Below are 15,034 nucleotides of genomic sequence, written 5' to 3' on the forward strand. Positions count from 1 at the left end.
CCTTTGTGGTATACTGTTATCGTGTTTTTCAGTATCAACTGTTCTACTTTAGGGAGAAGAAAGCCTTTATATGAACAAATTGATGAAATTTATATAATATCAGTTAGTATGTATGTAGCTTGTTACTATGATAACCTCTATGTCAATCTGAAGGTAATACATTGGAAATAGGTTCAATTTTAGAAGAACAGTTTAATAACTTAATCTTCAAATTTCATATTTATCAATGGTATGTCCTAAACATTTTTATAAATCTTAAAATTTATTTTTTTAGCCATCCAATTCATATTGGTTAAGTGCAAAGATATGAATCTTTGACCAGAGACTGATATTCATTTGTACTGTAAAATATTTAACCCATTAGCATTCAGATTACTCTGTCAAATGTAAAGCCTGTTTAATCACATTGTTTTAAATTAATTGTACAGCATCTTGTAACTCTGAGATTTTGATGATGTCTCTGTTTATTTTTAGAATGACTTTGTAGGGTAGGTGCGAGAGGTCAGAGCTGGCTGGTTTGAGCATATAACAGGAAGACAATTTTGGCCTGGTATGGCCGGTTTAAACACTAATGGGTTAAAACAACTTTTGCTTGACACATACATTTTGCTTGTAGACAAAGGTCTGATTTTCCCCTGAAGTATATAAAATAATTTAGTGAAACTAATCAATTTCTTGAAATCAGTTCCTCTTTTCTTTGGGAGTCACTAACAATTACTGCTAGATTTTTGTTTTCATCCTGCAACTAAGATGGAAATTTCAGTTGTAAATCAAATTCTTTTTGCATATATCATACATATTTGTCTTTATTCAATGCAATTAGCAGTCTGGATGTATTTCCCTAAGATCAGTAACTTTTTTAATTACAATTATACACACACACTCATACACACACACTCATACACACCATTTGTGCACCCTTACATTTATAAGATATTATATACACATACTATAACACAATACATATTAATAAGTAGGATTCTGTGATAATTTTATTGTTTATAACTAACAAATTATCAATATATTAATAGTATTCTACCTTTATTTCAAATAAACTCTGTAATGTTCATTCTGATTTAAGATTGTTGGAAGTATTTTGATTTTCATTGTCTATCACTTTTAATTGAAAATCCCTGAAAACATACAATCAAATCTTACATAAATTTCTGAAAGAAATATTATAAAATTAACATTAACAATATATGTAAAATCTTGTTAAAATATATGTAGAATTCTAAAACTGTATGTGTAAGTGTTATTTATTTGCATTAGAGTTTCCATATTTTCACTTATTTTTCCATAGTATTTAACAAATTATTATATAAAATCAGTATAGAATATGTGTAATAAGTATCTAATATTTCATTATCATTATATATTCTCAGTACATAAAATTCATCTATTACAATTATAATGTTGCCCCAGCATGGCCTTAGCCTCTAGTGGTAACGAGGAAAGTAGAAGTGTTTGTATGAAGCATTAAAGAATAGTAAACCTTGCAAAACTGCTAATGCTTTACTGAAAAACATTAAATAATAGCAATGTTACAATTATATTATCTTAGGTCTCAGACAAGCAGCTACTATGTAAAAAGAAATTTGTATCACAGCAACCAGTAGCTCTGCTCTGTTTCCACTGACAGATCAGCAAGTGATCTACTATTATATATTGATTCCAAATGGTCTATTTTCATAGAATACGATGATAAAAACCTAACAAATCATTCCTGAGACCAAACAATCATATTAAGCCACACACAAAAACAGGCTACAGTTTCTTGAGATAGCTGACTGATTTTGTGGCAATGTCTACTAATGAATGAAATTGTACCTCAAATCAATGTTACCAAGGCAGAAATCCTTTTACCTATATTTCTTTAATCAGTTCATCACTAAACTACTTTCTTTTGACCAGAGTGTTTAGTTTGATGTTTTCATTTAATCACAATGAGTACATAAATATATATCTCCTGAAAAAAAAAAATAAATAATGATAAAAATAAATAAATGAAAAATAAGAACTTCCTTGTAGAACATGATACCATTTCAAACTCTATCAGATTTATATCCATTCAGTAGGTCAGAGAATCGCCTAAAGCTAGTGGACAAAACATTCATTTTAAGATGAAGCTCACATTAATGGAGGTAGTATAGTATGTCCAGAAAGATATTGTTCCTACTACTACAGTGTGTCAATTGTATAAGGAAACTCTGTAAAACTACTTCTGCAATTTAGCTGAATCTTCTTATACATTTGATTATCAATTACTTCTACAGTTGCTAATCAATCTTTGTTATGTTTTTTTATATATTTCACAGAAGGGTTAGTCCACCATTAACTTTCCTTCTTGATTGAAACATTTCACTTCACTCCTGCGATTAATGTCTTTTTGGAAATAGTTAAAATATTACAGATTTTTTTCAGTACTATTGAATTTTGTTTCTTCAGTTTATATTACTCCAGATGAATACATTTTATAAATATAAGTCGTTACCCAGTCAGATAGATAATATTCTTTATTTAACAAGTTATTTACTTGTTCAAACAATAATATTTAGTCTTGTTTCTAAACCATCAGTTTTGGAGTTTTTAATTTCACCAGCTTTAGTTTCAGTCATTCTATCAATTCTCAGCTTGATATATTTTTTACATAACTGGTTTATGGTCGAAGAGAAGTCTATGGCTATGAGATAGCAATAACTGCAGTTAAAAATTCAGCCTAATTGCAGATTAAAGTGTGAAAGAAAGATATTAACTGGGAGAGAATATGGGAAAAGGAAAGATTGGAGTGGTTGTGTGGTAAGTAGCTTGCTAACCAACCACATGGTTCCGGGTTCAGTCCCACTGCATGGCATCTTGGGCAAGTGTCTTCTGCTATAGCCCCGGGCTGACCAATGCCTTGTGAGTGGATTTGGTAGACGGAAACTGAAAGAAGACTGTCGTATATATGTATGCATATATATATAGATGTGTATGTGTGTGTGTTTGTCCCCCTAACATTGCTTGACAACCGATGCTGGTGTGTTTATGTCCCCATCACTTAGCGGTTCGGCAAAAGAGACTGATAGAATAAGTACTGGGCTTACAAAGAATAAGTCCCGGGGTAGATTTGCTCGACTAAAGGTGGTGCTCCAGCATGGCCGCAGTCAAATGACTGAAACAAGTAAAAGAGAGAGATAAAAGAGAGAGAGTATTTTGTATAAAATCTGAGGATGATGTATTAGCGAGGAAGAGAAGTTGGTGCAACAGATGCATTCAGCAGGTAGGAGTCTGTTGCATTTGGAAGTCCACAGGAAGATTGTTCATTGAAGTAGTTGCAGATCTACTCAGATATATTTAAATATTTACTAAAACATGATAATTTTTATGACAAATAAATATATTACTTTTTTACAGTGTTTATTTTAAGCAAAATATTTTCAACATTAAAAAAGTATCAGATTTGAAGCTATTTTTGTAAAATGAATAATTAAAGAAAGTACATATTTTTAGAAACAGATATGATGTCTCTGATGTGAAAGGAAGGGGAAATCATGAATTGGCAAATTTTATATTTCTTCCTAAATACATTGGCACAGCATAGATGTATCTATGTACAAATAAGTACTACAATATGTATCTTGTAGTACTTATTTCAACTCTCTGCACTTTGATAAATCCTGTTGAAGTTAGCTTTGCACCTTTCATCCTTTCAGATTTGATTTTTTAAAAATGCCAATCCAAAGCAGTGTAAGAACATTGAACTAAATGCTTTGTAGTATTTGTTCTGGCTCCTTGCATTCTGAGTTAAATCCCACCATGGCTTACACAAATGGTAGACTTAATCTGTTTCCTGATTCAATACACCACCAGCCACATTGAATTCCTTTAGCAAAGTCCTCTCTGGTGCAAATTCTCAGTCTAGCTCTCTAGTACCATTCTTCCTCCCTCTCACCAATCTCAGAGACCCTGTAAAGGCTCATGAGCATTGTCCTCCCTCCTATCTAAAAGAAAAAAGAAAAGTATCAAGTATTACATTATCAAATAAATGTGTCACCCTTTTTTTAAGATGGTAGAGTGGAGACTTGGTTACTATTTCTTGTAGTTTGAGCATCTAGATAGAAGCCTTCATTTGAATGCACCATTAAGTTTAATCCCTGTATCATCCAATATGTTTTTTGATTTTACTGATGGATAATATATTTTAAGGATCATTAGGCTACTATTTCTTGCAGGTCAAGCCATCAAGGCTTCCATACTGGTCTGTAGTTTATAATTTTAAAACTAATGGCAGGAACTGTAAGAGAGAAGTAAGATCCCAGTAAAGGCAGTTATTCTCTTAGTTTTTGATTCACTTTTACGAGACCAAAGATTTCTGAGGCAGTATCCATATCACACTTTTACACAACAAGGATAAATGAAGCTCTGACAAGAGGACATTGCACTGGATAATTTACTGTAATCAGTTTGTTACTAGATTGGTAGTTTACAGTTATGAGTTCAAAATATTACCAGAGTCAAGTGTAACTATCACTTCGGTTTTTATTTTACTAATTTAGTCTGAGGAGGAATGGCTACTGAGACGAATGGAGAAATGGAAGAACAAATCATGACGCATTGTTTCTCCTTAACCCTTTAGCATTTAAACCCGCCATATCCGGCTAAAAGTATTCTACCTGTTTTATGTTCAAACAGGCCAGATCTGGTCTCTCACACCAACCCTACAATATCTTTTAAAAAATTAACAGCTACCTCACCAAAATCTCATAGCTACAAGATAATACATGATTAGTTCAAAACAATGAGGGCGGAAAAGCATTAATTTTGGCAGAATAATGCAAACACTAAAGGGTTAAAATGTAGATCTGGTCTGAAATGCAGCTGAGTGGATTATGTTGAGGACAGACAAGAGCCAATCAGTGGCAATGCTAATACAAGTGACAGATTTAGTCTACCACCCATTAGATACATTATCAACTTGTTGAAAAGTTAGTTGGTAAAAGCATCAATGCTTTCCAGGGTTGATAATAATCCTGTTTCAGTTACATTTATTTATCTCTCTTACAAAATAGATTTTGAGTTTGGACCAAGACGTAAGAAATCAATTTTAAAAGAAAAAAAGAAAGAATGGAAAGGAAAGGAAGAAATGCTTTTAGCTTTTATGCTGCCTGATGGTAAAAAGGCGGCGAGCTGGCAGAAACGTTAGCATGCTGGGCGAAATGCTTAGCGGTATTTCGGCTGCCGTTACGTTGTGAGTTCAAATTCCGCTGAGGTCGACTTTGCCTTTCATCCTTTCAGGGTCGATAAATTAAGTACCAGTTACGCACTGGGGTCGATGTAATCGACTTAATACCTATGTCTGTGGTTGTTTGTCCCCTCTATGTTTAGCCCCTTGTGGGTAATAAAGAAATAGGTAAAAAGGTATAATAGGACTTTTTTGATGTTAAGCCTGTCCAGGCTTGATTGAGCAGATTTATGATCAAAAGTATTCTACCAATGACCTCACTGTCAAACAGTTTACCTAGGACTATGTTAGCCAATGTGTTTCTTTTTTTTCTTTTTCAAGTCAGCAGAATGTAGTTTGGGTTTAAGATTTGGCTAGTACCTCTAGCAAATTGAGCAACCATGAAGAAGCTTCAATTGTTAGGTCGATAATATGATTGCTGTTCAAGAAAATATTAGTGCATTAACGATAATTTTTCAACAAGTGGTTGATAACATAGCTAATGATTCTAGTTTCTCAGTAGATATTGGTTGACGTGTGTAATTGAATGCTTTACAACTAACTCAGTTTTTATCAATATTACTGAACTGTTTAACATATCGTCTGCAAATATATTCTGTTTCACTTCTTATTGGAGTCAAGATTCTTATCTTGTTTCTCATTGTTAATTCAGTCATAGGAAATTTATAATATATGCATATTTATTCATTTTATTTGTTTTGTTTTTTTTTTGTTTTCTTTTCTTTTTTGCTTTAGAGCTGCATTACAATCGTTAACTTAGATTCATCTTAGGTTCATTATATATGTCTGCTGCAGTAACAGAATCATACACATCGTGTTTTTATTTTTTTATTAATATTATTCATGTTATTGTTACATGTTGGTGTTGTTGTGTTGCTATGAAATTCGCTTTCATTTCCATAGATAAGTTTATCCCCTCATCAGATGCCCGTGTGGCAAATAAAACAAATATTTGTTGTTGTTATTGTTATTATCATTATTAGTGGTAGTAGTGGCACATTACTTTAGACTGGGTCTTTGGATTCATATCATATTTTGTGTTAGATAAAAATCAGTTAATTTCCTCCTGTCTTTTGTTTAACTGCAGTAACGTCAAGTGCCTAACAGCTGCAAACTCGGCTTCGTCATTATTTGTATTCCTTCTGTCAGAATATGAAACAAACATTTTTGCAAGTGAGAGGTGTCAAGCATTTCATCCAAGTAAATCACTTTGTTTGGCTTGTATAATTATCAGTGCATTGAGTGGATTATAATACCTTATATTTTTTAATTTCAATTTATTTCATTTTCACATTGAATTTTCTCTTATTGAATTTTTTGTTTTTGGGAACGTGTATGTATATTTGGTGCACAGCCCAGAATAACATTAGTGTTTCAAGTCAATGGGAAAGAGAAGAGCCTACCAAGTTGCTTAACCAGCTAGAAATAGCAGCTAAATTCTTTTAACTCACATCCAAGTGTCTTAAAAAACAAACACATTGGCTTGTAGATTCAAGTATGTTTATATATAGTTTCACATATGTAGATTCAAATATACAAAAAGATGAGAAAGTTATAGATGGAAAGCCTTTGATTATACGATGGCTCAATCAAGGCTGACCTGGTGCTAAAGAACAACACCAGGTTTTTGAGTATTTTTAGCAGACTTCACATTTTGCTAGCATTCAAGTCAAATCTATTTTTTCATCATCATCATCGTTTAACGTCCGCTTTCCATGCTAGCATGGGTTGGATGGTTCAACTGGGGTCTGGGAAGCCCGAAGGCTGCACCAGGCCAGTCAGATCTGGCAGTGTTTCTACAGCTGGATGCCCTTCCTAAAGCCAACCACTCTGTGAGTGTAGTGGGTGCTTTTTATGTGCCACCGACACAGGTGCCAGACGAGGCTGGCGAACGGCCACGTTCGGATGGTGTTTTTTTTTTGTGCCACGGACACAGGTGCCAGACAAGGCTGGCGAACGTGCATATGTTTAAGCAGAGATTGATATCTACAGGATAAAACAAGAATACTGAAAAGTAAACAGCAAAAGAGCTACAGAGAGGAAAGGGTGCATAAGCTTGTTAGGAGTAGTGTTGATAAATTTCAGGAAGTTTGTCCTGACAGTGAACAACTGATGCAAGTTGTTTTTTTTTTCATACTTTGACAATTCTGAGCATATAAAAAATATATCCAAAAGTCCTGGCTTCTGCTTTTTTGACGGTTATAGTCAATAATAAATATGACCATAGTCGGTTTCATAGATGTGTCTATGGCTGGTTTTGTAGATGTGTCATTCAATCCAACTGCAGCACACTAGATGAGTGTCTTTAACTGTAGTCCTGAGTTAACCAATTCTTTATGAGTAGAATTTGCTAGACAAGACTATTGTACAAATAATATAAATGTGTGTGCATGTGTATTTGTGTATGTGTGTATATATATAATACTTCTACACATTCTCTCTTTCGTTATCTACCCCCCACCTACACCCACACATACACAAGCAAGACGTGTCCTCCAACCTATACAGGAAAGCAATAAGTTTTCATAAGAGCTGATCTGGGCTGTGAAAACCCATCTAACTCATGTCAGCATAGAAAATGAATGAAAATGGATGATGATGATAATGATGTTGGTGATTTTGTGTGTATATATTTTTCACTTATATTGTAAAGCTGGTAACATTGACCACAAAACTGAAAAAAACCAAAAAAACCCAGTACTTTTTGAATGAAGTCCTTGCAGCATTTGTTCTGCACTAACTTACAGACACCTGCTTCATCACACTCACAATCTCCAGAGCAGTGAGCAGTGTTCAAGCCTCTTGGAACAAAAAAATCATTGTTCTTCAGCTATTGTATAAATATTCAACAGATAATTATTCAGATTTTATGCCACTGATCATGTATCTTTTTGTTTAACTTATGCTGGCTGACTTTTAAGCTTATATCATAAGTAGTCTTGATATATCTGCTATTTCCTTGACATAAAAACACCACCTTTTCCTGTAAGAGATAAAACTAAAATACTTTTACTGCTAAAACTTATTTTCAAATATATTTTTGCAGAAAAAGGTTGTGACAATGTTCATCATATATACATACACATATATATATATAACTTAGAATAACTTAGAAAGGTTTTGGCCAGTATTGGCCCAGGCCATGTCTAACTTAATAGCACCACCTGGCGAAGTCTTTCAATTCAGGATTTGGGCACCGAGGCCCATTCGAGCAGAGAGTTATTGTTTGCGGAGACATATCCGGGTGTGGGTGGTTTGTCCGGGACTGTTTGAAGGAATTTGTCCAAAGACTTCTTGAATTTTGTGTGGTCAGTTTCTGTTTTGACGTGTCCTGGTGTAATGTTGAAGAGAGCGGGTCCAATTGAGGTAAAATAATTGTGCCGTATTGTCGTTATGTGATGCGATTTAGATTTTTAGGGGTAGAATTCAGAGAAAAATTATATATATATAGCACACACGCACACACATGTATATAAACATGCACACACACACACACAGGCTTTATATTTTGTTTTTACTCCCTTTATTTTCAAGCAAATAAAGGTGTCTCTGTGAATGTGCAACTTTATAGATATAACACTTTACTCTGCCAAAACCAAGGCATCAGAAGTTTCCCTTTCACTTTATTTCCCCCTACTTAGGAAAACATCCTCAGAATTGGTCCTGTTATGTCTGCAGCTTCTTTAAATAAAATTTGAAGAAATTGATGAGAACTTGGCTAAAGAGATAAATGCATGTGTTCAAACCTTTCAGATGTCGGTTTTCACTATAGCCATAGCTTTTAGTCATATCTTTCCTACACATGACAATTGCTGTTTTATATAAACCTACAAGTTCCTAATATATGTTTACTAAAGTCACACTGCAAATGTAACTGAGTAAATAAAGAAAAGTAAAGTTTTATTAGGATATTCTCTGGATATTTTCTTTTATTTTATTTGAAAATATTGAGCCTCTAAATGTTAGTGCTTGGCTGTAATTTCATGTGAATTGGACAAGTGATAAATCTTTCCCCCTGATAAATTGGCAATCTATTGCAGATAACAAAGACACTCACGCCCTAATCCTGAACTCACAGCTTACCTGATAAGAGAAATGTAGTATAAAGAGGTCTTTTTAATAAACAAATGGAACACCATGTCTGGGTTTAGGTTAAGGACTTACGGGCAAATAATTCAAAACCCCACTATCTTACCTCTTATATTGATGACTCATTTTCTGTTTTCAAAATATTCTTTAATTACAAAATGAATTTAACTGGTACTGAAATAATAATAATAATAATTATAAGGAAAAACCATCATCTGCATCATTTTCTCTTCTACTTTTCCATTTTTGCTTGGGTCTGACAGGATTTGCTGAAGCAGATTTCTCTAGCTTCATGCTCTTCCTGTCACCAACCTTCACCTGTTTCCAAGCAGTGCAATTTGTAACCACCACTATGATGCTGATATTTGTTTACAATTAGTACTTGATATCTAGACAAGAAGACTGAAACACTTACATACATACACTTACACACACACACCCACACTATATGATGTGTTTCAGTTTCTGTCTACCAAATTCACTCACATTACTTTGATCAGCCTGGGGCTATAGTAGAATCCACTTGCTTCAAGATAATACCCAGTGGGGATGGATATAGAACTTTTTGGTTGGAAACCAAACTTCTTAACAACCACACATCTATGGTTGTGCCATTATGCAAAAATGAATGAATGTTGTTGTTAGTATTATTATTATAATATTAGTAAAAAGCCACAAATTTTACAGGAAGGTATGGTCAATTAAATCAACCTGACTGGTGCTTCAGTTTATTGACCTCAGCTAGATTTAAAATCAAAACTTTAATTAAAGTCCCATGTATCTTTCCTTTTTTGAAAGTCATTATTTATAGCAGGCCAAGCAAGCAGGCTCTCTAATGAGTTAGTTCAAGTAATGATCATTACGTTGCAGTTCAGTAAGGTTTTAAAATGGATATTTTGGAATTATTTTTGAAACTTTTGTCTCAAAAATGGAAATATATGCTTTAGTAGCTTAGTAGCTTAGGTGATGGCTGCTGTATGAAAAGTCCTATTGTACAATTTCACGAGACAAGAATTTATTGTACAACCTCTATATATGTAGTGCCCTATAGTATAACCCTTTAAAATTTAAACCAGCCATATCCAGCCTAAATATTCTACATGGTCAGATCCAACCTTTCACATGTATCTTCCAATGTAATTTTCAAAATAAACAATCATGTCATCAAAATCTCAAAGCTATGAAATAATGCATAATTAATTCAAAACAGTGTGAATAAATAAGCATCACATATGATAGAGTACTCTAAATGCTAGATGGTCAATAAGTCTAACACTGATGAGTGTCATTTTATTTTATTTTGGTTTGTTTTTTTCCTGATAATCAGAATAATGCTTAAGATAAATTTGAGAGTTCATTACACTTTTAATAGCTTTCTATGCAAAATGATCAAATTATACTGTTGTATTCTATATTGAACCTGTGATGACAATCTTAGCAACAGAATTCTCAATGCCAAATCAATTTTATAATGTTGGTAATAATTTTGAGCAGAAAGTTTCACAAAGCCTTTATATTTTGAGCATGAAGTCCCATCCTCAGAAGAAAAACAGTCTGGGAAATGTCCAATTATACAAGTTTTCTTTTTCTTTTGAGGATGGGCCTTCATGCTCAAAATATAAAGGTTTTGTGAAACTTTCTGCTTTGTCTGAAGCTTTCCTATTTTCCCTTTTTCACACACACACACATATAATAGTTAGATGCCCTTTCTGCTGCTAACCCTTATATGTTTCTAAAGTAAAAAAGGTTTCTTTTTATTCTACTTGTCTCTGGAAGCTCAGAGTTGTGAGATGATTTGTTGGCAGGAAATTTGCTAGCTAACAAATCATTAGCAGAAAATATCAACAGTCAGCAGTTTTTCCCAAATCATTTTCAAGCAAAGATGCAGAATGTAAATATGTATATAGACACACACACACACACATTTAACAGGTTCCTGTATAGTTTCATTCTACCAATTCTATTCACAAGGCATTAATCATTCCAAGGCTACAGGAGGCGACCATATGGTAACAAGCAAACTCTAAATTCACACAGCCATGCCTATGCCTGCAAATAATATATATATATAAGGTACAAAATATAAAATAGTGTATCTTTATTGTTGTACCTGTATATATAATCATTTTCATGCTTGCTTGGGTCATATTGAATTTGTTGAAGCAGAGTTTCTATAACCAGGTGCTCTTCCTGTTGCAAACCTATTTCCAAGCAAGGTAATTTTTCCACACTGGCATATTTCCATGGAAGATGAAAAATGAATGGCGCCACCTGTCTGATGGTGACACTTGCTTACAATCAATGTGTTGTTGAGACAAGGAGATACAAATACCACCCCCACCTAATTCATATGAGTCTTTTTTTGGTTACCCTCTACCAAATCTACTCACAAGGCTTTGACCAACCTGAGGCTGTAGTAGAAGAAACTTGCCCTGAGTGACCCACTGTGGAACTGAACCTGAGACGATATGGTTGGGAAGTAAATTTCTTAACCACTCAGCTATACCTACACCTATATATGTATGTGTGTCTACGCACATACAAATTCTGTTTATCAAATTCATCTCACAATTGGTCAACTTGATTTTATAATAGATAACAATTACCCAAGATACTTTACAGTGGGAGCAAATCCTAAAGTTCAAGGGCAAACTTGTTAAGCACATGGCTATGCCTACACCTGTTTATCTGTGTGTGTGTGCACATGCATGCAGATATGATTGCGTGGTAAAGAAATATTTGTTTTGTAACCATGTTACCTAGAGTAAATAAATGTCTTCTACTAAAGGCCTGGGTCAATAAGTGTCTTGTATTTTATAGACATGTGTTGCAAGAAGCACATTGTATAGGTGTGTGTATTTGAGCAAAATTACGATTATGTTGATATTCCTTGTTGATATTATGTCAGCTGCTGTGCACTTTCAATGACTTCTGATAAATTCCTGGCTTTGGGTAAAAATAAAATACTGGAGGATTAATTATGATTTTATGTAACATATTCATTCCCCTCTCAGATTTACCTGCTTATTGCAGTGGTACTTTAGTTTTCCTAAGTCTTGTAAAGAACTAGGAAGGTTAGCCTCTAACCAGGCCTTAAGGCCAGGAACTTTTCAGCGCTCCGATGTAAAAAGAATATCTTACTTGAAAATAGTGGTCTACAACAGGAAATGCTTCTAACTATAAAAACCTGCCTCAAATAATTCCAGCTAATCCATACTTGCTCATTCTCTTGCTTTCTCAATATTTATATATGTATATATACAGGGTGCGATGGGTAAATTGTCACCATTTTATATTTTTTATTTCACACATGCAAAAGAATGATAAAAACCAAACATTCAGTCAACATCATGGTGTTTGGAGTGATCATTAGTGATGGCAATGTTATGCCTCCATTTATCTTCCCACATATCCTCAGACTCAATACAGAAGCCTACATCAAGTGTCTGGAAGCGGTAGTGCTGCCCTGGTCAAGAGGGTGGCTGCTGGAAGACCCTATGTCTGGCAACAGGACTCTGCACCAGGCCACACAAGTAGGAGAACCCAGTCATGGCTGCCAGACAATTTCTGTGACCACATTATCCCTAACATCTGGCCACCTAACTCCCCAGACTGCAACCCCTTGATTATTATGTGTGGGGCACAGTTGAGTGAGAGACCAACAAAACTTCTTGTAACATCAAAGATGAACTGAAGGCAAGGATTATAGCAGCATTCACCAACTTAAACAAGGAGACCATCCAGAAGAGTTGCAAGAGATTCTGAAGTCGTCTGGAGGCTGTGGTTGAAGCCAATGGCGATTTATTGAATAAATTTACTCATTAGTATTCCAAGATATTTTATGTAATTTTGGTAAATATATCGGTTAAAATGAGATGTCAGTGTTATTTTCATTTTTGCTTAATTTAGATGACAGTTTATTCACCATACCCTATATATATATACACACACACAAACTCTCACACACATTTACAGTGTGACACAAATGTCACATTACTTTTAGAACTTAAACTCTTTTTAATAAAAAGATAAAGAAATTTTCTCTTTAGAAATATTTATTTTGATAAAGAAATTTTCTCTTTAGGAATATTTATTTTGGCTCTTGAAAATTAAATGACTCATGGAATATGACATTCTGTAAATCTCCTCCACTACTTTGCAGAGTCAAACACTTTTGAGGCAGCGTACTACGACAGCTTGTAATGAATCTTTAATCCAATGTACAGGTGTGCTCTTCTCAATGTCCCAGATTTTCTTTAAATAACTGCAACAGAAAGAATTAAGATTATAATTAAAAAGTAATTTAAATTTTAAAGTGTAAAGTGATTTCAGTGGTGCCCTATGCTCATTTGTATGTATGTGTGTTGTTTATCAATTAAAATTCATAGAAAGGAAACCAAAATAATTGAAAAATTTAGGGTTTAACCACAACAACTACTTTTAGGTTTTTTTGAAGTAGTTAGTGATAAAAGATATGAGATATAACTGACAGTGTTTACGTGAAGACAGTCTTATGTGATGATAACAAATACTAATATGCTGACAGCAGTGTTTATACAAGAAATAGTACTTATATCTTGACAACTGATTGTTTTAATCTGCAATAGAGGGTGTTTATATGACAAATACTGATAGTGTGTATATGATGATAGCAAAGGGTGTTTACGTGATGACAAGCAGGAACACCACTTAGCACCAACAGTAAAAATAAGAAAAGGAAATAAAAAAAAAACAATACAATCATTTCCTTCTTTGATACACAACTTCCCTCTTGTCAATATTTAAGGCCTGGTACGTTGCTCACTTTACCCCACCTCTTGATCTGTTGGGGGTGAGGGTTTACTCACATGCATTCTGGCCACCCCCACTGCCAATTGTTTTTTCTTAATGCCACGGAGTCAATGCCTTTCCTCCCTGGATTGACTACCATAAAAATGTTTTTAACCATGTATGTACCAACAGGAGTATAGTGAAAACCTAATATTTAAGAAGTAAATCTTTTGTACAGATTGTTATACTACTAAACCTCCTAAATATGAAAAAGTACAAAAATATACTAAACATGTCTTCATTTGTAGGTAGGCTTAATCTGGTGTCCAGTTTCACACATCACCACCCAGTTCTTGGGTGCCTTTATCATGGTACATACATTCTGTTGAAAGTATCTGGGTCAGATCTCCTGTCTGAAGTTAACCTCTTCCTTTTTCATCAGTTTTGGAGGCTCTCAAAAAGGATCAAGGTTGTTGTCCTGCCTCTTATGAATAGGCAATTTAGAGAAAATAAGGAACAGGATGATTGAATAAACAGTCTGTTATCATATAAACAATATATAATGACAACAGGCTGTTTATTCAGTCATCCTTTGAAATATTTTCAGACATATATATATCTTTGGTTAAGAAAATAAATTTGGTCAAGTGTTGGTCAGTGCTGTAGCATCATCACTTTAATATCTGGAGTAGTGCCATTGGGATATATAGAATTGCCCTTTTGGCATCTATTCCCAACTTTTGGAACCTAGTCAAACAATTGTTATGGTGTATGTATCTATGCATAGTTGTGTCTGAGATCATCTGCATGTGTGTTTGTGATAACTAGAACCATACAACAGATTTCATGCCACACTGCTTACATGTTATTGTAATATTCTAATATTTATTGATTTCTTGCTGAAATTAAAATGAATTCTGGATGAGATAAGTTGTATAAAATGTAAAGGAT

At 34.0% G+C, this 15,034-nt stretch overlaps 1 protein-coding gene and 1 long non-coding RNA gene across 6 annotated transcripts in view; one reads left to right on the forward strand and one right to left on the reverse strand.

Moving 5' to 3' along the window:
- LOC115215626 (tyrosine-protein phosphatase Lar) overlaps window positions 1-15,034 on the forward strand; it is a 535,158-nt gene that overhangs the window by 134,283 nt on the left and 385,841 nt on the right. The gene's annotated exons all lie outside the window — the stretch shown is intronic.
- Window positions 13,386-15,034, reverse strand: part of LOC118764770 — a 226,687-nt gene continuing 225,038 nt past the window's right edge. For all 4 annotated transcript variants that reach the window (XR_005000570.1, XR_005000569.1, XR_005000568.1 and 1 more), the window contains one exon: window positions 13,386-13,577. This is a non-coding gene — a long non-coding RNA (uncharacterized LOC118764770). The remainder of the gene's footprint in view (window positions 13,578-15,034) is intronic.

The sequence above is a fragment of the Octopus sinensis genome, linkage group LG9 (genome assembly GCF_006345805.1).
Source record: "Octopus sinensis linkage group LG9, ASM634580v1, whole genome shotgun sequence".
Classification (NCBI taxonomy): domain Eukaryota; kingdom Metazoa; phylum Mollusca; class Cephalopoda; order Octopoda; family Octopodidae; genus Octopus; species Octopus sinensis.